At 41.3% G+C, this 24,478-nt stretch overlaps 1 long non-coding RNA gene across 1 annotated transcript; it reads right to left on the bottom strand.

The window, feature by feature from the left end:
• Positions 1 to 335: 335 nt before the first annotated feature.
• LOC110499595 lies at positions 336 to 2,894 on the bottom strand. The gene is made up of 4 exons (XR_002469986.2): positions 2,686 to 2,894; positions 2,231 to 2,341; positions 899 to 986; positions 336 to 650 (listed from the first exon to the last, which is right to left on the bottom strand). It is a non-coding gene; the product is annotated as an uncharacterized LOC110499595 (long non-coding RNA).
• Positions 2,895 to 24,478: the final 21,584 nt, after the last annotated feature.

Raw genomic sequence — 24,478 nt, 5'->3', positions numbered from 1 at the left:
GTCCTTTGAGATTATGAAAGCATTATTGAAATGTAATCAATTATTATACGAAATACAATTTATTTAGTTTAGTAGAGCAACAAACTCTGACGAAGTCCAAGAGGCCCATTCTCTTCAATATAAAAAAGTGATACTAGTAAGAGCACTGTGTGGGTTTCTTTTTTCTTTCAACTTATCTAATTGTTACCATGCACCTGCAACAAGATAGCTCTGATTTGCAAGTGTATTTGTTTATGTTGATATGTTGAAACTAAAACACACCAGTAATGTCCCGGTATCAAATAAAAATGTTTATTATAAACAAGAAACACTTTTTAATGACAAAACAGGAACCCACTTTGGATTTTTTTTTAATTACTTCACCAAAAACAGTAGAAAATTAATAGCTATAAATAAAATACATACAAAATACATAAAACTACTTCTTAATCATGGCCTCTAAAATGGCAATAAAGCGTGCCTCTCTGGCAGTCACCTACTTCTTCCTCCTCCACATCTGGACCCTTCTGGGATGGAGAGGAGAAGATGACAGGTGGGGTGATGGAGTTGCAGCTCCTGCCGCACCTAATCCATCACCACATATCACTTCCAGTATGCGGCTGTAGCCTCCCCTCCCTCTGTGCTGACTCTGGTGGGGGAGCTTTCAACTCCTGAAAATATGGAAAAGGATAGCTTTCAGCATCATACATACTACATGCAAAGGCTTGTAAAAGGTATTATGCCAATTGCAGTATATTTATCTGGAATACTTGCACTTTTCTAAAATGTATATCTTCACACTTACAAAAAAGTGCCAGTGGGAAATAGATAGGAAAATATTGCTGCTCTCAGAAAAGGGAAACTTTATTGGCCAAGTACAGCACAGCAATAAATGTCAAGATAACATACAGGAACATACCGTGTATTTTTGCTTATAGTTCTCCCACTTCTTTTTCACCCATCCAGGTGACAACTGCCTCTCCAGCTCACACTCCTTCACGTAGATCCTGAAAAGACATAAGATGAAGTACAACATTAACCAAAACATGAGCAAAGTAGAGTTGTGTGAACATTATGTAGATAGACTGCCATATACTTTCTAAAATTGGATTGCGAAGGTGAAACAGTATCAAGTGTAGTTTACCATTACTCTCACAACAGGGTATGTGCAATGAAACTAGCTAGACCCATTCAGGCTGTAACCATCCAGGTAGAAACTAACATTGCATAGCTTGAACATTTAAGAACAACAAGAACAAATAAGAACAACAGGAAAAAAAAGAGAAGTGTTGGGACCAGCACCGCTGTGGAAAATAAGAATATAGCTAGGCTACCGCGTTACTAACGTTATCTATAGGTAGTGGCAGTGCAGTGGCAAGAGAGCCAACAATGGCCACATGACTTACTCAAATTATTTTTTTGCAGCATTTCTCCTGCCGTGTTTGCCAGTGAATTAAATGCCTGGCATTGTCGTCAGACCCTTTAACAGTTACAAAAAGTAGCTAGCTAGCTAATGAGGCTAATGTTAAATATGAAGTTGTTGCTTAACAGCGAACAAGTAACCCTGTAACTAACGTTACTGTTCGAACAGTTATAACTTCTAGTCTTACTCAAACACGTAGTTAGCTAAAGGCATGGCAGGCTGTAGACCTGTTTTCAGAGATGTTACGTTAATGATGAAATAGTCTTGCTCATTTTAAGGACAACACAAACTAGTTACATTTCAACATCAAAGCAAAAGTTTTGCTATTTGCCATCTTCCAAGTTGTTTTGTTGTTAATTAACTTGAAGAGATTTAGCACTCAAAACTTACAGCCCCCTCTTCCATTGCTTTGCGGCCGTGAAATTCACGAAAAATTAGAAAATTCTCCTAGATGAAAATAATTAGTATGGCATTTAAAGCATACAAGATTTTTTTAAATGCACATACTATAATGCTTTCTATTTTTGCATACTGAGAATGTGTCATGCACAATTGCGTTGTTTCCCGCTATTCGTGACCTATATATAAATGATCAGCTGTTGTCAAAGCCTAAATTAGTATGACGTCTGGGCATTTAAAGTATACTCGATTTTAGAAATGTCAATAAATACAATTAAACATAATTTTTTTGCATACTCAAACGGCCTACTATTTAGGACGCAAGTATAGGTATTCCACTATTCTATTACCATTGGCAGTTAGCATTGGTTATGTCTGACACACAAACAGATACTATGTTTAAGTTTGAACTGGTCAGACTAAACCTACCTAATTCTGTTCTCCCCATCGATGACTGTTGGTGAACAGGCGTGTGAGGCTAGTGGTGAGTCCTTTTTTTACCAGAGCCCTATTTATGGACATAGCAGTGTAGATCAGCTCCTGGTCCCTCATAAAAGATACAGATTGGTTGGAGACACACACACACACACACACAAGCACACACACACACACACACACACTCAGATACCATTATCAATGGTGGTTATGATTAGCATGCTGGAACCAACCTGATCGCTGCATTTAGCTTTCTATTTCAATTAAGACATCATAAAATGGGAATTGAAATTGAATGGTGAACACAGCACTGGTTCCAACTGGCTAGGTTATGCTTGGGACATTATATGCATCTAAGAAGTACAAAATAAGCAACAAATAATGTCAGTTTACAGAAATTGTGTTTTACATTTGGGTTATCAAATATATCAAGTAATGAAGTGGGTTACCTTCTGTACTTGTACAAATGATGAGCCTGTGAAAGCTGTGGCCGCTGACAGCTTGCTGGCCAGATACTTGCCAAAATGTGGCTGATGGTTGCATTCACAGGACTGCTCATAGCGAGGGCATGTCTGCATAATGCTGATAAGCGTCCCCTTGCTGGTCTTCTCTGTGCTGCATGTTAGGCTGCAAACTGGACATCTCTTGAACAACTGCAGCAGGCAATCTCGTGAGGTGGTGTTGACTGGCAGGCCTGTGACAGGGTGATATAATAGACAGCAAAGTGGTCAATTGCATTTTTTTTTTGCACTTCAAAACCAAAATGACTCTACTAGTTGTTTCTGCTGGCCTAGGGAATTAGCCTACTAGTTTATCAAGCCAGATATTTTTGAATGCAACTTTTTACATTTCACATAACAAAGTCACATATTGTACCTGTCGCTGTTGCAACTTGGGTCACTATCAAAGCCCTCACGATGGCATTTATTTTTCATAGGAGTTGACGGAGACTGGCAACAACTGAGGAGGTGTAACAAGGATACACCCTTTTATTCTGAGATCTTGCTTGACAAGCTGTGAAAACAGCAAGTGAACAAAAACATTTTTGGAGGTCGCCAAATCATTATAATCACTTTGCTGGACATGTTATGATACCCACCTTTGCTCCTTCTTGTAGCTCCCGGCATCTGTGCATGACCAGGGGATCAGTCTGGCACCCAACTTCACACTTTGTCTAACAGAAAAACAGGATCAACGATTGTCATCATCCCTCAATTACAAACATAACTTGAGAAATAACATCATCTTGTTTGTAAGCTAATTCTGTGCTTTAGGGATGTATACTGACTAGCTCACTATGCAACCAACTGTGACATGTTTTACTATGGTCCTGGGTTGGTTTGAGTTTGTTGCTGTTAGTTAGTACACTGTAGTCACACATGAGTCAGTTAGACCACCATAGCTGCATCCAATATTTATTTGTGCCCTGGACATGGGTTGCACCTCGGAGGTTAATATGACTGTTTCATCTAAATTACAGTAACTTAATGGCATGGAAATATGTTTACATTGCTAAAGTAGGCAAATAATTAGTAGGAAGCAACTTTGCCATATTATAATTCCGTCAAATTTACTTTAAAAGAGATGGCAATGTTGCCTTTACTGTTACTAGCAAAGTTTGTCAAAAATAGCTAGCAATGCGCTAATCTTAACTACCAAAAATACGGTGGTCCCCCCAATCTTAGTTGACTGGCTAAAGTTCTACTGCTTTTAAAGTCTATCTGGTGACATAATCATGACAAAAGGTTTTCCCCCAAATGATCTGCCTTAATTTCAAATGTTATTGTGTTTAGGGGCAGTTGCTCTTTAAGGTTAGGGATAAGGTTAGGGTTAGAAGTTAGGTTAAAGGGTTAAGGTTATTATTAGGGGAAGGGTTAGCTAACATGCTAAGTAGTTGCAAATTAGCTACAAGTAGTGAGTAGTTGCAAAATTGTTAATTAGCTAAAATCCTAAAACTGTCCGTGATGAGATTCGAACACACAATCTTTTTAGACGTTTTAGACGTGTTATATGCCTACCCATCCACCCAGACCAACCACCCTCCTTTCATTGTTGCCTTAAGTAACCTTCAGTCTTATATACTGTATCTATACCAAACTTAACATATCATACTAATTTGAGTGTCCTGGATTTCCGTTTACTATGTTACATCTAGTCTATGAGACCAGGCTGTTTCATGGTCGTGGAGGAACTAAAAAGCACACCTTTCAGTGCAGGCCCACATTAACATCTGTTTCCAGGTTCGATAACAGCGGCAGCCTTTTCACACGCCTAGAAATACCAAGTCACTCAACCCAGTAGTATGTATGATCGGCCTGGCTCCCAGAGGGCGGGGGGAGGCTATGACATAAAAGGTTATTTTATAATTATTCCCTGAGCGGGATAATAAATCAAAGGCCAAGGCATCTTGGAAGCACAAAGGATCCATCCTGCCTTTCCATTCAGGGACGGCCTGACTGAGGATTAGTCTCAAATGGCACCCTATTCCCTAGAAAGTGCACCATATAGCCCCAGTCATAAGTAGTGCACTTTATAGGGAATAGGATGCCATTGTGGATGCTTCCCCTGTCTTTCAGACTGAGCCTTCATTCTGTTCTGTCTATGAATGCTAGCCGCCATTCACATCCACATTCACCCAGGGACTCTAACTGAACGCACGCTCCTCAACTTCCTCCACACTAGCTCGCCTTCCTTTCTTTCTTTATCTCCTTCTGATATGTCCCTCAAAAACTGCTATCTATTACACTTTTCCCATCGGTCAAACTATTGAGACCAGAGAGAGAGAGAGAGAGAGAGAGAGAGAGAGATTTGTGATCTTTCCAGAGAGCTGTTTGAGGGTCGTCAATCATATTTTCTCTCCTTCATAAAACTGAGATGGATGGCAGGGCAGCACACATTTCAAACACCACTCACAACACCACAGTGAGGCAGTCATACACACTTAGAAGGGATTCTGGATGTGAGCCACATCACCTCATGTCAGTCCCCATTACAGTCTCAAGGCGAAAGCGATACCTGGAGCGTAGCATGATGCCTCAATAGAAACAATAACCACACCACAACACACACATGCAAGTACGCAGAAATGTACACACGAAAGCACGCAAACACACACCCAGGCTGGAATAACTCACCCAGGTTGTGGAGACAGGCAATTAGAAGGCAATTAGTATCATACAGGTTTATATCTGTGTACTGAAGCTAATTATCGTCAATATGTAATTAATTAATCACTATATCAAGGTTGTTGTTTAAATGCACAATGAAACCATCTGTGTTTCAGTAATTGTGCTAAAAGGTGTACATCTGCATGTTCTGGAGCACAATAACAGGTATTGTGTGTAGATGGGTGAGGAAAAAAATCTATTGAACCCATTTTGAACACAGGCTGTAACACAAGATAATGTGTAATAAGTCAAGGGGTGTGAATACTTTCTGAAGGCACTGTCTATATCATGTGCTTATTGGACAATAAGAAGAAGGTAACTTTAAGCTAGTTGTCTGTGGGTGTACAAATGGCACCCTACTTATTCCACAATTGTACACGGCTTTGGACCAGGGCCTACAGGGAATAGGGTTCCATTTGAGACTCATACCCTGCTTTCGCTGTCTCCATTTTGGAGGACAAAAGCAAGGGGAAAAAACTCCCTTGGCGGCTATTCCCAGCTCACAAAGTCTTAATGTGCTGTTTTCTCTCCTCCTTTCCTTCCTCCTTCCTTCCAGGAAACAAACAGAGCTGACATAATCCTCTGCTTCTCCACCAAAGCCGAATCAGTGTTAGGCAGGGTGAAGGAAAGGAAAGGAAAGGAAAGGAAAGGAAAGGAAAGGAAAGGAAAGGAAAGGAAAGAGGAGAGGATTGCGTGTGCATGTGTGCTTGCCTGTGTGTGTGTGCGTGTGTGCATTCTTGCATGTATGTGCACGTGCGATAAGAATACACATGACTGGTCATTAGACCCACAATGCATTTCACTAGAATTAGCATGCTGCTGCCCATGTTTTCACTGGCCAAGACAAACTTTTGGCCCTGTTTTGTGCCGCTTCACCCAGTGCCGCAGACAGATCATTGGCAGCATCCCAGATGTCCCCCTATTCCCTATTTAGAGCCCTACTTTTGGTCAGGGACCATTGACAGTCAGTATAGTATAGTGATGTACCATCCCATTCCTTCCTTTTCTGCCCTGAATTCATAGAGCGGCTTGAACTCGGCTGTCTTGTGTCTTCCTGACAGCTTCGCGGGCACTTACTTTATCAGCTTAATTCACTGCCATTACAGACGGGGATATAAATGGAAAGCTAAAAGAGGAGGGTGTGGGGGGTAGGTGGCATGTGACTCACCGGCAGTGGCGGCTGCTTATTCCAGAAGACAAGGAGGGCTCTGGCTTCATCCTCCATCTTCATTCATGAACCGGTAGAACAAAAAATAAAAACAATCCCAGAGGCAGAAAGAATTGTGGATTACAGCTACAAACAGTACAGTCGGAAAGTATTCAGACCCCTTTGCTTTTTCCACAGTTTCTCCCCTCATCGATCTACACACAATACCCCATAATGACAAAGCAAAAACAGTTTAAAAAATGTTAGCAAATGTAAAAAACAGGAATGAAATATCATATTTACATAAGTATTCAGACCCTTTAATCAGTACTTTGTTGAAGCACCTTTGACAGCGATTACACCTTCGAATCTTCTAGGGTATTGTAAGGGTTTTCGTCCTCTTCTGAGGAGGAGTAGGAGAGATCGGACCAATGTGCAGGGTAGTAAGTGTCCATTTTAGTTTATTAAAACTGAACACTAAAGAATACAAAATAACAAAGTGACTGATACAAACAAAAAACCGAAACCAAAGTCCTGAAATGTGAAACAAACATCCCACAGGAAACAATCACCCACAAAACACAAATGAAAACAGGCTCCCTAAATATTTTTATTAAAAAAAAAAAAAATTGTATTTCACCTTTATTTAACCAGGTAGGCTAGTTGAGAACAAGTTCTCATTTGCAACTGCGACCTGGCCAAGATAAGGCATAGCAGTGTGAACAGACAACACAGAGTTACACATGGAGTAAACAATTAACAAGTCAATAACACAGTAGAAAAAAGGGGAGTCTATATATACATTGTGTGCAAAAGGCATGAGAAGGTAGGCAAATAATTACAATTATGCAGATTAACACTGGAGTGATAAATGATCAGATGGTTATGTACAGGTAGAGATATTGGTGTGCAAAAGAGCAGAAAAATAAAAATAAATAAATAAAAACAGTATGGGGATGAGGTAGGTGAAAATGGGTGGGCTATTTACCAATAGACTATGTACAGCTGCAGCGATCGGTTAGCTGCTCAGATAGCAGATGTTTGAAGTTGGTGAGGGAGATAAAAGTCTCCAACTTCAGCGATTTTTGCAATTCGTTCCAGTCACAGGGAGCAGAGAACTGGAACGAAAGGCGGCCAAATGAGGTGTTGGCTTTAGGGATGATCAGTGAGATACACCTGCTGGAGCGCGTGCTACGGATGGGTGTTGCCATCGTAACCAGTGAACTGAGATAAGGCGGAGCTTTACCTAGCATGGACTTGTAGATGACCTGGAGCCAGTGGGTCTGGCGACGAATATGTAGCGAGGGCCAGCCGACTAGAGCATACAAGTCGCAGTGGTGGGTGGTATAAGGTGCTTTAGTGACAAAACGGATGGCACTGTGATAAACTGCATCCAGTTTGCTGAGTAGAGTGTTGGAAGCAATTTTGTAGATGACGTCGCCGAAGTCGAGGATCGGTAGGATAGTCAGTTTTACTAGGGTAAGTTTGGCGGCGTGAGTGAAGGAGGCTTTGTTGCGGAATAGAAAGCCGACTCTTGATTTGATTTTCGATTGGAGATGTTTGATATGGGTCTGGAAGAAGAGTTTAGAGTCTAGCCAGACACCTAGGTACTTATAGATGTCCACATATTCAAGGTCGGAACCATCCAGGGTGGTGATGCTGGTCAGGCGTGCGGGTGCAGGCAGCGAACGGTTGAAAAGCATGCATTTGGTTTTACTAGCGTTTAAGAGCAGTTGGAGGCCACGGAAGGAGTGCTGTATGGCATTGAAGCTCGTTTGGAGGTTAGATAGCACAGTGTCCAAGGACGGGCCGGAAGTATATAGAATGGTGTCGTCTGCGTAGAGGTGGATCAGGGAATCGCCCGCAGCATGAGAAACATCATTGATATATACAGAGAAAAGAGTCGGCCCGAGAATTGAACCCTGTGGCACCCCCATAGAGACTGCCAGAGGACCGGACAGCATGCCCTCCGATTTGACACACTGAACTCTGTCTGCAAAGTAATTGGTGAACCAGGCAAGGCAGTCATCCGAAAAACCGAGGCTACTGAGTCTGCCGATAAGAATACGGTGATTGACAGAGTCGAAAGCCTTGGCAAGGTCTATGAAGACGGCTGCACAGTACTGTCTTTTATCGATGGCGGTTATGATATCGTTTAGTACCTTGAGCGTGGCTGAGGTACACCCGTGACCGGCTCGGAAACCAGATTGCACAGCGGAGAAGGTACGGTGGGATTCAAGATGGTCAGTGACCTGTTTGTTGACTTGGCTTTCGAAGACCTTAGATAGGCAGGGCAGGATGGATATAGGTCTGTAACAGTTTGGGTCCAGGGTGTCGCCCCCTTTGAAGAGGGGGAAGACTGCGGCAGCTTTCCAATCCTTGGGGATCTCAGACGATATGAAAGAGAGGTTGAACAGGCTGGTAATAGGGGTTGCGACAATGGCGGCGGATAGTTTCAGGAATAGAGGGTCCAGATTGTCCAGCCCAGCTGATTTGTACGGGTCCAGGTTTTGCAGCTCTTTCAGGACATCTGCTATCTGGATTTGGGTAAAGGAGAACCTGGAGAGGCTTGGGCGAGTAGCTGCGGGGGGGGGGGAGCTGTTGTCCGAGGTTGGAGTAGCCAGGTGGAAGGCATGGCCAGCCGTTGAGAAATGCTTGTTGAAGTTTTCGATAATCATGGATTTATTGGTGGTGACCATGTTACCTAGTCTCAGTGCAGTGGGCAGCTGGGAGGAGGTGCTCTTGTTCTCCATGGACTTCACAGTGTCCCAGAACTTTTTGGAGTTGGAGCTACAGGATGCAAACTTCTGCCTGAAGAAGTTGGCTTTAGCTTTCCTGACTGACTGTGTGTATTGGTTCCTGACTTCCCTGAACAGTTGCATATCGCGGGGACTATTCGATGTTAGCGCAGTCCGCCACAGGATGTTTTTGTGCTGGTCGAGGGCAGTCAGGTCTGGAGTGAACCAGGGGCTATATCTGTTCTTAGTTCTGCATTTTTTGAACGGAGCATGCTTATCTAAAATGGTGAGGAAGTTACTTTTAAAGAAAGACCAGGCATCCTCAACTGACGGGATGAGGTCAATGTCCTTCCAGGATACCCGGGCCAGGTCGATTAGAAAGGCCTGCTCACAGAAGTGTTTTAGGGAGCGTTTGACAGTGATGAGGGGTGGTCGTTTGACTGCGGCTCCGTAGCGGATACAGGCAATGAGGCAGTGATCGCTGAGATCCTGGTTGTAGACAGCAGAGGTGTATTTGGAGGGCCAGTTGGTCAGGATGACGTCAATGAGGGTGCCCTTGTTTACAGAGTTAGGGTTGTACCTGGTGGGTTCCTTGATGATTTGAGTGAGATTGAGGGCATCTAGCTTAGATTGTAGGACTGCCGGGGTGTTAAGCATATCCCAGTTTAGGTCACCTAACAGAACAAACTCTGAAGCTAGATGGGGGGCGATCAATTCACAAATGGTGTCCAGGGCACAGCTGGGAGCTGAGGGGGGTCGGTAGCAGGCGGCAACAGTGAGAGACTTATTTCTGGAGAGAGTAATTTTCAAAATTAGTAGTTCGAACTGTTTGGGTATGGACCTGGAGAGTATGACATTACTTTGCAGGCTATCCCTGCAGTAGACTGCAACTCCTCCCCCTTTGGCAGTTCTATCTTGACGGAAGATGTTATAGTTGGGTATGGAAATCTCAGAATTTTTGGTGGCCTTCCTGAGCCAGGATTCAGACACGGCAAGGACATCAGGGTTAGCAGAGTGTGCTAGAGCAGTGAGTAAGACACACTTAGGGAGGAGGCTTCTGATGTTGACATGCATGAAACCAAGGCTTTTTCGATCACAGAAGTCAACAAATGAGGGTGCCTGGGGACATGCAGGGCCTGGGTTTACCTCCACATCACCCGCGGAACAGAGAAGGAGTAGTATGAGGGTGCGGCTGAAGGCTATCAAAACTGGTCGCCTAGGGCGTTGGGGACAGAGAATAAGAGGAGCAGGTTTCTGGGCATGGTAGAATATATTCAGGGCATAATGCGCAAACAGGGGTATGGTGGGGTGCGGGTACAGCGGAGGTAAGCCCAGGCACTGGTGATGAGAGAGGTTGTATCTCTGGACATGCTGGTTGTAATGGGTGAGGTCACCGCATGTGTGGGGGGTGGGACAAAGGAGGTATCAGGGGTATAAAGAGTGGAACTAGGGGCTCCATTGTAAACTAAAACAATGATAACTAACCTGCACAACAGTATACAAGGCATATTGACATTTGAGAGAGACATACAGCAAGGCATACAGTAATCACAGGTGTTGAATTGGGAGAGCTAGCTAAAACAGTAGGTGAGACAACAACAGCTAATCAGCTAGCACAACAACAGCAGGTAGAATGGCGATTGATTAGGCAGAGAGGGTCGGATTAACTACACACAGAGCCTAAGTGCGGCTGGGGCCGACAGATAAAACATAAACAAGCAGAATGGATTACCGTGAATTAATGGACAGTCCAGCATGCATCAGCTATGTAGCCAAGTGATCAGTGTCCAAGGGGCAGCGGTGGATGGGGCAGGGAAGCTGGACTGGCGAGTGTTATCCAGGTTAGAAAACTAACAATGACTAAATAGCTTGTAGCCAGTTAGCTGGTTAGCTTCTGAAGGTTCTTGAGTGTGTTCTAAAAATGTAAAGATAATAGCGGTTCCGTATCACATTGGGTGAGGCAGGTTACCGGAAGGTATAAACAAATTAAAAATCGAAAAGGGATAGAAAGTAAATATGGGTTCAGTGAGTGTTTGGGACGCGGCGATTCAGATGGTTAGCAGGCCTGTGCTAACAAGCTAACAGTTAGTAGACGGTGCTAAACACGGTAGCAGTTAGCGGACCGGGCTAAACAAGCTAGCAGTTAGCAGGCCGAATTTGCAAGCAAGGAGATAGCAAGGGCTAGAGAGTTAGCCTTTGGGGACGTCGCGATGGGGGGAGTCTGTTTATTCCTCTTCATGCGGTGACATCAATGGACCGGTCGTGGGTCTGGATATTGTAGCCCAGGAGCTCAAAATGTTCCGTTTGCGATGGGAATCCGGGGGTGAAAAATAAAAATAAAATAATAGATAGGTCCGTTATGCTCTGGTTAGAGTCGCGTTGTTCGAACTGGCGAGAGCTTTCCGAGCTAAAGGTTAGCTGATGACCGGTTAGCTGACCGGTTAGCTGAAGACCGCTAGCAATGTTTTGCTGAAGCTGGTAGTTAGTTGGCTAGTTGGCTAGCTTCAGTTGAGGGGTTCCAGATCCGAAGTAAATATAAATACTTTAGGAAAAAAAGCTACGTTGGGTGAGGCGGGTTGCAGGAGAGTATTTAGAAGAAGTTGAGGTTCAGCAAAAAGTTTTAAAGATATGTGAAGAAAAAAAACGAAAACGAAACGAAAACAAACGATATATACAAGGGACACGACAACACGTCCTACTGCTACGCCATCTTGGATCGCTCTGATAATCAATATGGTTCTCAATCAGGGACAACGATTGACAGCTGCCTCTGATTGAGAACCATACCAGGCCAAACACAGAAATAGCAAATCATAGAAAAACTAACATAGACAACCCACCCAACTCACGCCCTGACCATACTAAAACAAAGACATAACAAAATAACTAAGGTCAGAACGTGACAGGTAGGACGCTACAAGGTTGGCACACCTGTCTTTGGGCTGTTTATCCCATTCTTCTCTGCAGATCCTCTCAAGTTCTGTCAGGTTGGATGGGGTGCGCCGCTGCACAGATATTTCCAGGTCTCTCCACATATGTTCGATCGGGTTCAAGTCCGAGATCTGGCTGGGCCACTCAAGGATATTCAGAGACTTGTCCCGAAGCTACTGCTGCGTTGTCTTGGCTGTGCGCTTAGGGTCGTTGTCCTGTTGGAAGGTAAACCTCTGCCCCAGTCTGAGGTCCTGAGCACTCCAAAGCATTTTTTCATCAAGGATATCGCTGTACTTTGTTCCGTTCGTCTTTCCCTCTAACCTGACTAGTCTTCCAGTCCCTGCAGCTGAAAAACATTCCAACAGCGTGATGCTGCCACCACCATGCCTCACCTTAGGGATGGTGTCAGATTTCCTCCAGATGTGACGCTTGGCATTCAGGCCAAAAAGTTCAGTCTACATCAGACTGGAGAATCTTCTTTTTCATGTTCTGAGAGTCTTTAGGTGTATTTTGGAAAACTCCAAGCGGGCTGTCATGTGCCTTTTACAGAGGAGTGGCTTCCATCTGGCCACTCTACCATACAGGCTTGATTAGTGCTGTGCTGCAGAGATGGTTGTCCTTCTGGAAGGTTCTCCCATCTCCACAGAGGAACTATGGAGCCATGTTAGAGTGACCATTGGGTTTTTGGTCACCTCCCTGAACAAGGCCCTTCTCCCCCGATTGCTCAGTTTGGCCAGGCAGCCAGCTCTAGGAAGAGTCTTGGTGGTTCCAAACTTCTTCCATTTAAGAATGATGGAAGCTTGAATGCTGCAGACATGTTTTGGTAGCGTTCCCCAGATCTGTCCCCCGACACAATCCTGTCTCCTTTGACCTCATGGCTTGGTTTTTGCTCTGATATGCAGTGTCAACTGTTGTATTTTAAATAGATAGGTGTGTGCCTTTCCAAATAAATCATGTCCAATCAATTGAATTTACCACAGGTGGACTCCAATCAAGTTGTAGAAAAATCTTAAGGATGATCAATGGTAGCAGGATGCACCTAAGCTCAATGTCGAGTCTCATAGCAAAGGGTCTGAATATCTACGCAAATAAGGTATTTCTGGTTTTTATTTTTAATACTTTTACAAAGATGTCTAAAACCTGTTGTCCCTTTGTCCTTGTGGGGTATTGTGTGTAGATTTATCAGGGGAAAAAAATGATGCAATACAGTTTAGAACAGCGCTGTTATGTAACAAAATGTGGAAAAAGTCAAGGGGTCTGAATACTTTCCAAATCCGCTTCTGCAGAAAAACCTCTTATATTTTCCTCCTTTCCCCACTCTTTGCTCTCAGGAACGAATATACAGCTGTCACTGGTGGGATAGGGCTGTGGATCATCTCAGATTATTTCTGCGCATTGGTTGTCTGTCGAGAAAGCATTTCCTTCTACAGTCACATGTGTGATTGGGATGACTTCCTCTATTTACGTTTATAGTGTGGCGCTAATGTGACATCTACTCTCCTGCTCTTATCTTTGCCAGTTGCCATTTATTTTTAGGCATATATTTGACTGACAACTATGTGTATGTCTCAAATGGGACCCTATTCCCTATATAGTGCACTACTTTTGACCAGAGCCCAGATGGTAACAATCTGTATCATAGACAACTCCATCAGGGCATATTACTAACTTGATAAAAGGACACCTTCTTGTGAATCTGAGAAAATACCCCCATCCCCATTATTTTATGATAAGTTTACTTTGCAATGATGCCAACAGACTAAACACTCCAACTCTTTTAGGAGATGCAGAGATTTTTAATTTGACCTTTTAAGATTGTGAAGCAGTAAAATTAAAGAAAAGTGTTGAACAGCAATGACTTTAAATACAGAATGTTCATGTGCAGGACTTAAAGCATAAAGCAGGAAAACACATGCATCTATGTATACGGTCATTTTGTGCTGCTACAACTGGGGCTCCTAGCGTAGCATGAGATTTGTGTGTTTAGAGGGGAAAACAAATGGTTAGTGAGTAGTTATGTCATGGAGACTACCCTGAACTTGCTTATACTATAATTTAAATATTTACCATAAATTGACCATTCGTTTTTGGTACATTTCCTCACCACAAGCAATTTCAACCAAATTTGGGGAAGGCTGTGTAAATTCGAGTGAAATACAGCTGACAAGGCATACAGAGATGGAGGTGCCCTGATAACTGTCAGACAGGCTGCACACGGAATGACTTTGGGAGCTTTGTCTTGATAATGCATTACAGAGGGAGTTCGATGAAGGTCAACGGGCTATGGCTCGTGACTTGAACGGGCAAAAGCTGTAAGGGAGAAGTGCCCTCAAGTCTCACAGTAATCTGCTCCACTTGGTCATGTTGTCATCAAGGCACCATGGTGCATCGTTCAAAAAACTTAAACCACATCTTTTTCATATTCATTGAATCGCTCATTATTACAGTCACATGTACAAATTGTGACATTACACAAAACAACAGAAGCTGGTGGATCCTTCAGGCAATGCAAAGCAAACTTTATTTACATGGAGTCATTCAAGCTTCAGTCAAACACAGCAGCAGTGCACAGCCACAAAGTCAATATGGAATAACCCATGCAGGCCTTTCTCTGTACCTGGAGTGGGAGAGAGACTTCGAATGCATCAAAAGCATGCTGCCCCCTTATAAATGTGTCAATCAAAAAGCAAATTAGATTGTACCAGCATGGTGGATGCACAAAGTCCACTCCTCCAAGATCACTTGTTCTTTTGATATAGAGGCTGGGCTGGCTGTTTTCAAGGAAAACCTGATTCCCATCATTGGCTGTGTTTGTGTGTGTGTGTGTGTGCATGCGTGTGTGTGTGTGTGCATGCGTGTGTGTGTGTGCATGCGTGTGTGTGTGTGCATGCGTGTGTGTGTGTGTGCAAACAAATCCCCTTGAAGATGATTTGAATCAGATTATAGACAAGGGCAGTGAAAAGGACAGAGAATGGTAAACATGTGTCTGGCAATGTTTTGTCATCGTTACTGATTAAAAAGTATTTTTACCTTAGCAGAGAAAACATCTATCCATTCAATTATTCAGGTGACTCTGTGTTTACTTATTTGTTCTTTAATTCCAGTTGTCATTCTGCAAAGTATTGAAAGTAGGAAACTAGTTTCAATTTTCTTCAAGGGACATGTCTGAGAATTATAATACACCTTTCAGTTTTCCAACCATAGTTCAACAAAGGGTTAATAAAAAGTTATAATAGTGAAACAGGTGATTATGCTGTCTTAATATGGCCTTGGTAATAGTGCTAATGTACTAATTAAGCATTCAATAAGCTAATGAAGTGATTAACGTGTTTAAAGTGATTTAATACTGTCTTTCAGTCTTAGAGATAGGTGAACCATAAAGCAATGTTTTCTACTGACTTTTCATTGGTATTTGAGTCCACGAACACATCCACTACTGTTCAAAAGTTTGGGGTCACTTAGAAATGTCCTTGTTTTTTAAAGAAAAGCACATTTTCTGTCCATTAAAAGAAAATAAAATAAAATAGATCAGAAATACAGTGTAGACATTGTTAATGTTGTAAATGACTATTGTAGCTGGAAATGGCTGATTTTTAATTGAATATCTACATAGGTGTACAGAGACACATTAGCAGTAACCATCACTCCTGTGTTCCAATGGCAGGTTGTGTTAGCTAATCCAAGTTTATAATTTTAATTGATCATTTCATTAGAAAACCCTTTTGCAATTATGTTAGCACAGCTGAAAACTGTTGTCCTGATTAAAGAAGCAACAAAACTGACCTCCTTTAGACTAGTTGAGTATCTGGAGAATCTGTGGGTTTCGATTACAGACTCAAAATGGCCAGAAACAAATAACTTTTCTGAAACTCGTCAGCCTATTCTTGTTCTGAGAAACGGAGGCTATTCCATGAGAGAAATTGCCAAGAAGCTGAAGATCTCGTACAAAACTGTGTACTACTCCCTTCACAGAACAGCGCAAACTGTCTCTAACCAGAATAGAAAGAGGAGTGGGAGGCCCCGGTGCACAACTGAGCATGAGGACAAGTACATTAGAGTGTTTATTTTGAGAAACAGACGCCTCACAAGTCCTCAACAGGCAGCTTCATTAAATAGTACCTGCAAAACACTAGTCTCAATGTCAACAGTGAAGAGGCGACTCCGGGATGCTGGCCTTCTAGGCAGAGTTGCAAAGAAAAAGACATATCTCAGACTGGCCATTAAAAAGAAAAGATTAAGATGGGCAAAAGAACGTAGACACTGGACAGAAGAACTCTGCCTAGAAGGCCAGCATACCGGAGTCGCCTCTTCACTGTTAACGTTGAGACTGGTGTTTTGCAGGTACTATTTAATGAAGCTGCCAGTTTAGGACTTGGCAATTTAGGTTATGGAATAGCCTTCACACACACACACACACACACACACACACACACACTCTCTCTCTCTCTCTACAGTAGGCCTTGACGATTTATAAATTGATGTGTTGTTTGATTGTATTGCATTGCCTTGACTGCTTCCCCTAGGATTGTAACTGTGTTCGAGCTCGAGCTAGCTGTCCTTCAGGATTAGTAACGGAGGCTTTCAATGTTTTTGCTGATACAAAAATGTTACTTTCTGCCTCTCACTTACACCTGACAACTTCCTATGCTAGCCCTAACTGGCCCTGACACCATGTTGTAGTAGATTCAGAAGTCCTTAAACAGTTAATACTTATACTATAGCCACAATTTAGAGCATAATGACTCTTCTGGCCATGTAATGCTCTAGCGGAGGTATACTTTGATCTTCAGCATTAACTTGAAAACCGAAATGTTCTTTAATTAGGTTTTCAAAGTTAGCTACACTTAAAAAAATAGAAACACTTTACACCATAGTGACATGACAAGACACAACCTCCCCACAACCTACCACCACCCCTCCCACCTTCTCTTCCCCAGAGAAAAATAATAATAACGTTCAAAAGTGAGAAACACTGTTTGAAATTAGCTCCTTAATAATTGCATTCACATTAAATCCTCTGTCTGAGGTGACGCTGTCAACAGGTAACGCCATGACACGGCTTTGAAGTGCTGACTTTAGACAACATGCAAAGCCAACAGTTTAAGGGATTGAGTATGGCACAATGTTAGACTATTAGTATTTCTCTGTTAGAAAAAAAGGAAAATGTCCCGATTACTAAAATAAAAAATAAAATGAACAAACTATCCCAAGATCACGAGGGGCAAACGGTTTAGTATTCAATATAGGAGCATTAATAATGGATGGCTAGATAGCACATTAGATTGTGTTTAACAGTAATCAGATTCAAAGCCTTCTTGGAAATCCATTAACATGTGAGGTCAGAGGGAAAGCACCAAGGTAATGAACTAATAACTGGATCCTGCAGGTACATTTTAGAGGATCGGTAAGAGAGGCCAGAGTGAGAGTCGCTTCTAAATGAAAAATTCCCAATAACACACAAGGAGTTGAAATTAAACTCTAATCAAATTAAGAAATCGTTTGATTTTAAATGGGTGTTGAATTTGCGCTGTGTTTAAAAGCTGAACCACGCCACTGTATGGTGAGCCTCTGCTCCTATGAGGCCAATGGGCATTTTTCAAGAGATAGGTAAATTACTTTTGTGCAATTAATTCCCTATGGAAACGTGTGGTGAGCTATTAAGCACCAGTCTGCTGTTGTATCTCCTTGATAAATAACAGCACGCGATAGTTTACTGTCAGTTAACGGATAGTCCATGTTTAAAGGGCTGGCTAGATTAATGATGGCGGTCGGTACGGTCTCCGTCCCTTCTCTGCTCGCCTGTGATGGAGGGGTGCTTTGAAACTTGGGAACTCTATAAACTTCGGAACTACTGCAGTCTGATGTTTTGTCCTGGAATTTGATTAAATATAGACATCTTCCAGTCTACTACTCTTTGTTTGTGTCTGACTCTTCTGTGTGTTTGAGTGTGTGTGTGTCTGCTCTGTGGTGTCTGTCTTTTGATGTGCAATATGTATGTTTGTTTGCATCTTTGTTGGGGCGGGGGGTAATACTGTTTGTTTGCTTCTTTGTTCGGGGGGTAGTACTGTCTATTTGCTTCTTTGTTGAGGGGCAGTAATAATGTTTGTTTGCTTCTTGTAGGGGAAGGAGGAATAATGTTTGTGTGCTTCTTTGTAGGGGAAGGATTAATAATGTTTGTTTGCTTCTTTGTTTGGGAGGGTAATAATGTTTGTTTGCCTTGTTGGGGGGTAAAAATGGCTGCTTATTTGTTGAGGGGGGGTAATAATGTCTGTTTGCTTCTTTGTTGAGGGGAGTAATAATGTGTGTTTGCCTTGTTCGGGGGTAAAAATGTATTTGTTGAGGCGGGGTAATATTGTTTGTTTGCTTCTTTGTAGGGGAAGGAATAATAATGTTTGTTTGCTTCTTTGTTTGGGGGGGTAATAATGTGTGTTTGCCTTGTTGGGGGGTAAAAATGTCTTTGTTGGGGGGGGGGGGGGGTAAAAATGTTTGTCTGCTTCTTTGTAGGGGAAGGAGTAATAATGTTTGTTTGCTTCTTTGTAGGGGGGGTAACAATATTTGTTTGCTTCTTTGACAGGGGTAATAATGTTTGTTTACTTTTTGTTGAGGGGTTAATAATGTTTGTTTTCTTCTTTGTTGGGCGGTAATAATGTTTTTTTGCTTCTTTGTTGAGGGGGTGGCAATAATGTTTGTTTGTGTCTGTGTATTCTGAACACATCATCACTCTCTGTGTGTGATTTGTTTCTGCTCTGTAGTGTCTTTCTTCTGATGTGCAAAATAAATGTTTGTTTGCTTCTTTGTTGGGACGAAGGGTAAAAATGTTTGTTTGGTTCTTTGTTGGAGGGGATAATAATGTGTGTTTGCTTCTTTGTTGAGGAGGGTAATGTTTGTTTGCTTCTTTGTTGGTGGATGAATAAAGTTTGTTTGCTTTTTAGTTGGGGGGTAATAAGGTTTGTTTGCTTCTTTGATGGTGGAGTAATAATGTTTATTTGCTTCTTTGTTGGGGGGTAATAATGCTTGATTGCTTCTTTGTTTGGGGGGTAATAATGTTTGATTGCTTCTTTGTTTGGGGGGTAATAATGTTTGTTTTCTTCTTTGTTGTGGAAGGTTATAATGTTTGTTTGATTCTTTGTTTGGGGGGATAATAGTGTTTGTTTTCTTTGCTTGAGGGGGCAATAATATTTGTTTGCTTCCTTGTTTGGGGGTAATAATGTTTGTGTGCTTCTTTGTACGGGAAGGAGTAATAATGTTTGTTTGCATCTTTGTTAAAGCTGGGAAATAATGTTTGTTTGCTTTGTTGGGGGGGATAATAATGCTTGTTTGGTTCTTTGTTGAGGGTTGGTAATAATGTTTGCGTGTATCGTTGTTAAAGGGGGGGAATAATGTTTGTCTGCTTCTTTGTACAGGAAGGAGTAATAATATTTGTTTGCTTCTTTGTTTGGGGGGGTAACAGTGTTTGTCTGCTTCTTTGACAGGGGTAATAATGTTTGTTTGATTCTTTGTTTGGGGGTAATAATGTTTGTTTGCTTCTTTGATGGTGGAGTAATGTTTATTTGCTTCTTTGTTGGGGGGTAATAATGCTTGATTGCTTCTTTGTTTGGGGGTAATAATGTGTGTTTGCTTCTTTGTTGTGGAAGGTTATAATGTTTGTTTGATTCTTTGTTTGGGGGGATAATAGTGTTTGTTTTCTTTGCTGGAGGGGGCAATAATATTTGTTTGCTTCCTTGTTTGGGGGTAATAATGTTTGTTTGCTTCTTTGTTGGGGGGGAACAATGTTTGTTTGCTTCTTTGTTGGGGGGGAACAATGTTTGTTTGCTTCTTTGATGGGGGGGGTAACAAAATGTGTTTTCTGCTTTGTTTGGGGGGTAATAATGTTTGTTTGCTATGTTGGGGGGTAATAATGTTTGTTGACTTCTTTGTAGGGGAAGGAGTAATAATGTTTCTCTGCTTCTTTGTAGGGGAAAGAGTAATAATGTTTGTTTGCTTCTTTGTTTGGGGGGATACTAATGTTTGTTTGCTTCTTTGTTGGGGAGGGTAAAAATGTTTGTGTGCTTCTTTGTACAGGAAGGAGTAATAATGTTTGTTTGCATCTTTGTTAAAGCTGGGAAATAATGTTTGTTTGCTTATTTGTTAAGGGGGCAATATTTGTTGGCTTTGTTGGGGGAGATAATAATGCTTGTTTGGTTCTTTGTTGAGGGTTGGTAATAATGTTTGTGTGCATCGTTGTTAAAGGGGGGAATAATGTTTGTCTGCTTCTTTGTACAGGAAGGAGTAATAATATTTGTTTGCTTCTTTGTTTGGGGGGGTAACAGTGTTTGTCTGCTTCTTTGACAGGGGTAATAATGTTTGTTTGCTTCTTTGTTTGGGGGTAATAATGTTTGTTTGCTTCTTTGTTTGGGGGTAATAATGTCTGTTTGCTTCTTTGTTGAGGAGGGGTAATGTTTGTTTGCTTCATTGTAGGGGAAGGAGTAATAATGTTTGTTTGATTCTTTGTTTGGGGGGGTAAAAATGTTTGTTTGATTCTGTGTTGGGGTAATAATGTTTGTTTGTTTCTGTGTATTCTGAACACATCATCACTCCCTGTGTGTGAGTGTGTTTGAGTGTGTGTGTTTCTACTCTGTAGTGTCTTTCTTCTGATGTGCAATATAAATGTTTGTTTGCTTCTTTGTTGGGACAGAGTAATAATATTTGTTTGTTAGCCTTGTTCGGGGGTAGAAATGTCTTTGTTGGGGGGAGGTAAAAATGTTTGTTTGCTTCTTTGTTGGGGAGGGTAATAATGTTTTTGTGCTTCTTTGTTGGGACGGAGTATAAAAATGTTTGTTTGCTTCTTTGTTGAGGGGGGTTAATAATGTGTGTTTTCTTCTTTGTTGAGGAGGGTAATGTTTGTGTGCTTCTTTGTTGGTGGACTAATAAAGTTTGTTTGCTTCTTAGTTGGGGGGTATTAAGGTTTGTTTGCTTCTTTGTTGGGGGCTAATAATGTTTGTTTTCTTTGTTGGAGAGGGTAATAATGTTTGTTTGCTTCTTTGTTAGGGGGGTAATGTTTGTTGGATTTTTGTTTGCTTCTTAGTTGGGGGGTATTAAGGTTTGTTTGCTTCTTTGATGGTGGAGTAATAATGTTTATTTGCTTCTTTGTTGGGGGGTAATAATGTTTGTTTTCTTTGTTGGAGAGGGTAATAATGTTTGTTTGCTTCTTTGTTGGGGAGGGTAATAATGTTTGTTTGCTTCTATGTTTGGGGGGGTAATAACGTTTGTTTGCTTCTTTGTTGGGGAGGGTAGTAATGTTTGTGTGCGTCTTTGTTGGAGGGGATAATAATGTTTGTTTGCTTCTTTGTTGAGGGGGGTTAATAATGTGTGTTTGCTTCTTAGTTGGGGGTATTAAGGTTTGTTTGCTTCTTTGATGGTGGATTAATAATGTTTATTTGCTTCTTTGTTGGGGGGTAATAATGTTTGATTGCTTCTTTGTTTGGGGGGTAATAATGTTTGTTTTCTTTTTTGGAGAGGGTAATAATGTTTGTTTGCTTCTTTGTTGGGGAGGGTAATAATGTGTGTTTGCTTCTTTGTTGGGGAGGGTAATAATGTGTGTTTGCTTCTATGTTTGGGGGGGTAATAATGTTTGTTTGCTTCTTTGTTGGGGAGGGTAATAATGTTTGTGTGTGTCTTTGTATGGGAAGGAGTAATAATGTTTGTTTGCATCTTTGTTAAAGGGGGGATACTAATGTTTGTTTGCTTCTTTGTTGAGGGGGGTTAATAATGTGTGTTTGCTTCTTAGTTGGGGGGTATTAAGGTTTGTTTGCTTTTTTGATGGTAGAGTAATAATGTTTGTTTGCTTCTTTGTTGGGGGGTAATAATGTTTGATTGCTTCTTTGTTTGGTGGGTAATAATGTTTGTTTTCGTTGTTGGAGGGGTAATAATGTTTGTTTTCTTTGTTGGGGGTAATAATGTTTGTTTGCTTCTTTGTTGGGGAGGGTAATAATGTTTGTGTGCTTCTTTGTAGGGGAAGGAGTAATAATGTTTGTTTGCTTCTTTGTTAAAGGGGGGAAATAATGTTTGTGTGCTTCTTTGTAGGGGAAAGAGTAATAATCTTTGTTTGCTTCTTTGTTTGGGAGGTAATAATGTTTGTTTGCTTCTTTGTTGGGAAGTGTAAAAATGTTTGTGTGCGTCTTTGTAAGGGAAGGAGTAATAATGTTTGTTTGCAACTTTGTTAAAGGGGGGAAATAATGTTTGTTTGCTTCTTTGTTAGGGTGGTAATGTTTGTTGGATTTTTTGGGGGGGTAATCATTTTTGTTTGCTTCTTTGTAGGGGAAGGAGTAATAATATTGGTTTGCTTCTTTGTTTGGGGGGGTAACAGTGTTTGTCTGCTTCTTTGACAGGGGTAATAATGTTTGTTTGCTTCTTTGTTTTGGGGTAATAATGTATATTTGCTTCTTTGTTGAGGAGGGGTAATGTTTGTTTGCTTCATTGTAGGGGAAGGAGTAATAATGTTTGTTTGATTCTTTGTTTGGGGGGGTAAAAATGTTTGTTTGATTCTGTGTTTGGATAATAATGTTTGTTTGCTGCTTTGTTGAGTGGGTGGTAATAATGTTTGTTTGTGTCTGTGTATTCTGAACACATCATCACTCTCTGTGTGTGAGTGTGTGTGTTTCTGCTCTGTAGTGTCTTTATTCTGATGTGCAATATACATGTTTGTTCGCTACTTTGTAGGGGCGGAGGGTAAAAATGTTTGTTTGCTTCTTTGTTGGAGGGGATAAAAATGTTTGTTTGCTTCTTTGTTGAGGAGGGTAATGTTTGTTTGCCTCTTTGTTGGTGGATTAATAATGTTTGTTTGCTTCTTTGTTGGGGGATAATAATGTTTGTTTTCTTCTTTGTTCTGTGGTAATATTGTTTGTTTTATTTCTTGCAGGGGTAATAATGTTTGTTTGCTTCTTTGTTTGGGGGTAGTAATGTTTGTTTGCTTCTTTGTTGGGGAGAGTAATAATGTTTGTTTTCTTTTTTGTTGGGGGTAATAATGTTTGTTTGCTTCTTTTTTGGGGGGTAGTAATGTTTGTTTGATTCTTTGTTGGGGAGGGTAATAATGATTGTTTTATTCTTTGATGGGGGTAATATTGTTTGTTTTCTTTTTTGTTGGGGGGGTAATAATATTTGTTTGCTTCTTTGTTGGGGGGGTAATAATATTTCCTTGCCTCTGTCGGAGGGGTAATACTTTTTGTTTGTTTCTTTGTTGCAGGGCCTTTGAGTTTGTTATGTTTTGTAATGACTTGTGGTGTACTTGTGAGTTTGTTGTCTATTGTATTGCAGCGTATTTCGGTCTTTCTATGAATAAAGGGGGCAATGTGTGACATCAGGGTCAAAATGTCAAAATAGTTTGATAAATATTTAAATGTGATCTTCTTGCAGTTTCACACGTGTATTTACAGGAATACGAGTCTAGATAGGCACAATGAGACCATTGAACTCCTAGCAACAACAAAACATCTACATGTCATCAAAATGGCACATGAAACATGAACACTGCATGTTTTGTTGTCAAGCCTAGTAGCTAGGTCTGTTTGTGGTTAAATCAACTTCTCTATAATTTATAGCCATGCTAAATGTTCCAGAAGAATGAAAAACAGCATTTCTATATATTATTTTATGCTTGATATAATAATTTAAAACAATGGGCTGTGTCAACAAAATCACTGACAATAATAATAACTGATAATGAAATCATTAAAATAAGTGAACTCTTAAATCATGATGTGATGTGTATGTGAAAACTAGACATCACATAGTTGCTTCCTCTGTCCTTGTTTCATCCACTCCTTGCCTCTATTTGAAAGTGCATTAGAGCCCGAGCAGAGGAACCTTCCTTCCTCTCCCAAATGTGTTTTTAGATGGAAGTGGGGAATGGAGGCAACAAGAGGAGGATCTCAATTGCATTCCATTCAGTCCTCATGTCCTCTCTCCTCACCTTCTTCTCAAAACCCATTGGATAAGACAGTGAGAGGGGCGGTACCTCTAAACTTCTCATCCAATGGGTTTTGAGAAGGAGACAAGGAGAGAGGATGCAACGAATCAAGGAACACAATTGAGATTCTCCCAAATATAGAGGAAGCAATTATTTGACAGATATTTACCAAGAGAGTTTTCAGCTATACTTTTCGTGGCTGTTTATTTACCACCACAGAAAGATGCTGGCACTAAGACCGCACTCAGTCAGCTGTATAAGGAAATAAGAAAACAGGAAACTGCTCAACCAGAGGTGGCGCTCCTAGCGGCCGGA

Source organism: Oncorhynchus mykiss, chromosome 20, assembly GCF_013265735.2.
Source record: "Oncorhynchus mykiss isolate Arlee chromosome 20, USDA_OmykA_1.1, whole genome shotgun sequence".
Classification (NCBI taxonomy): domain Eukaryota; kingdom Metazoa; phylum Chordata; class Actinopteri; order Salmoniformes; family Salmonidae; genus Oncorhynchus; species Oncorhynchus mykiss.
Note: the sequence above shows the minus strand (reverse complement) of the source record. Positions and strands in the feature narration are given on the sequence as shown.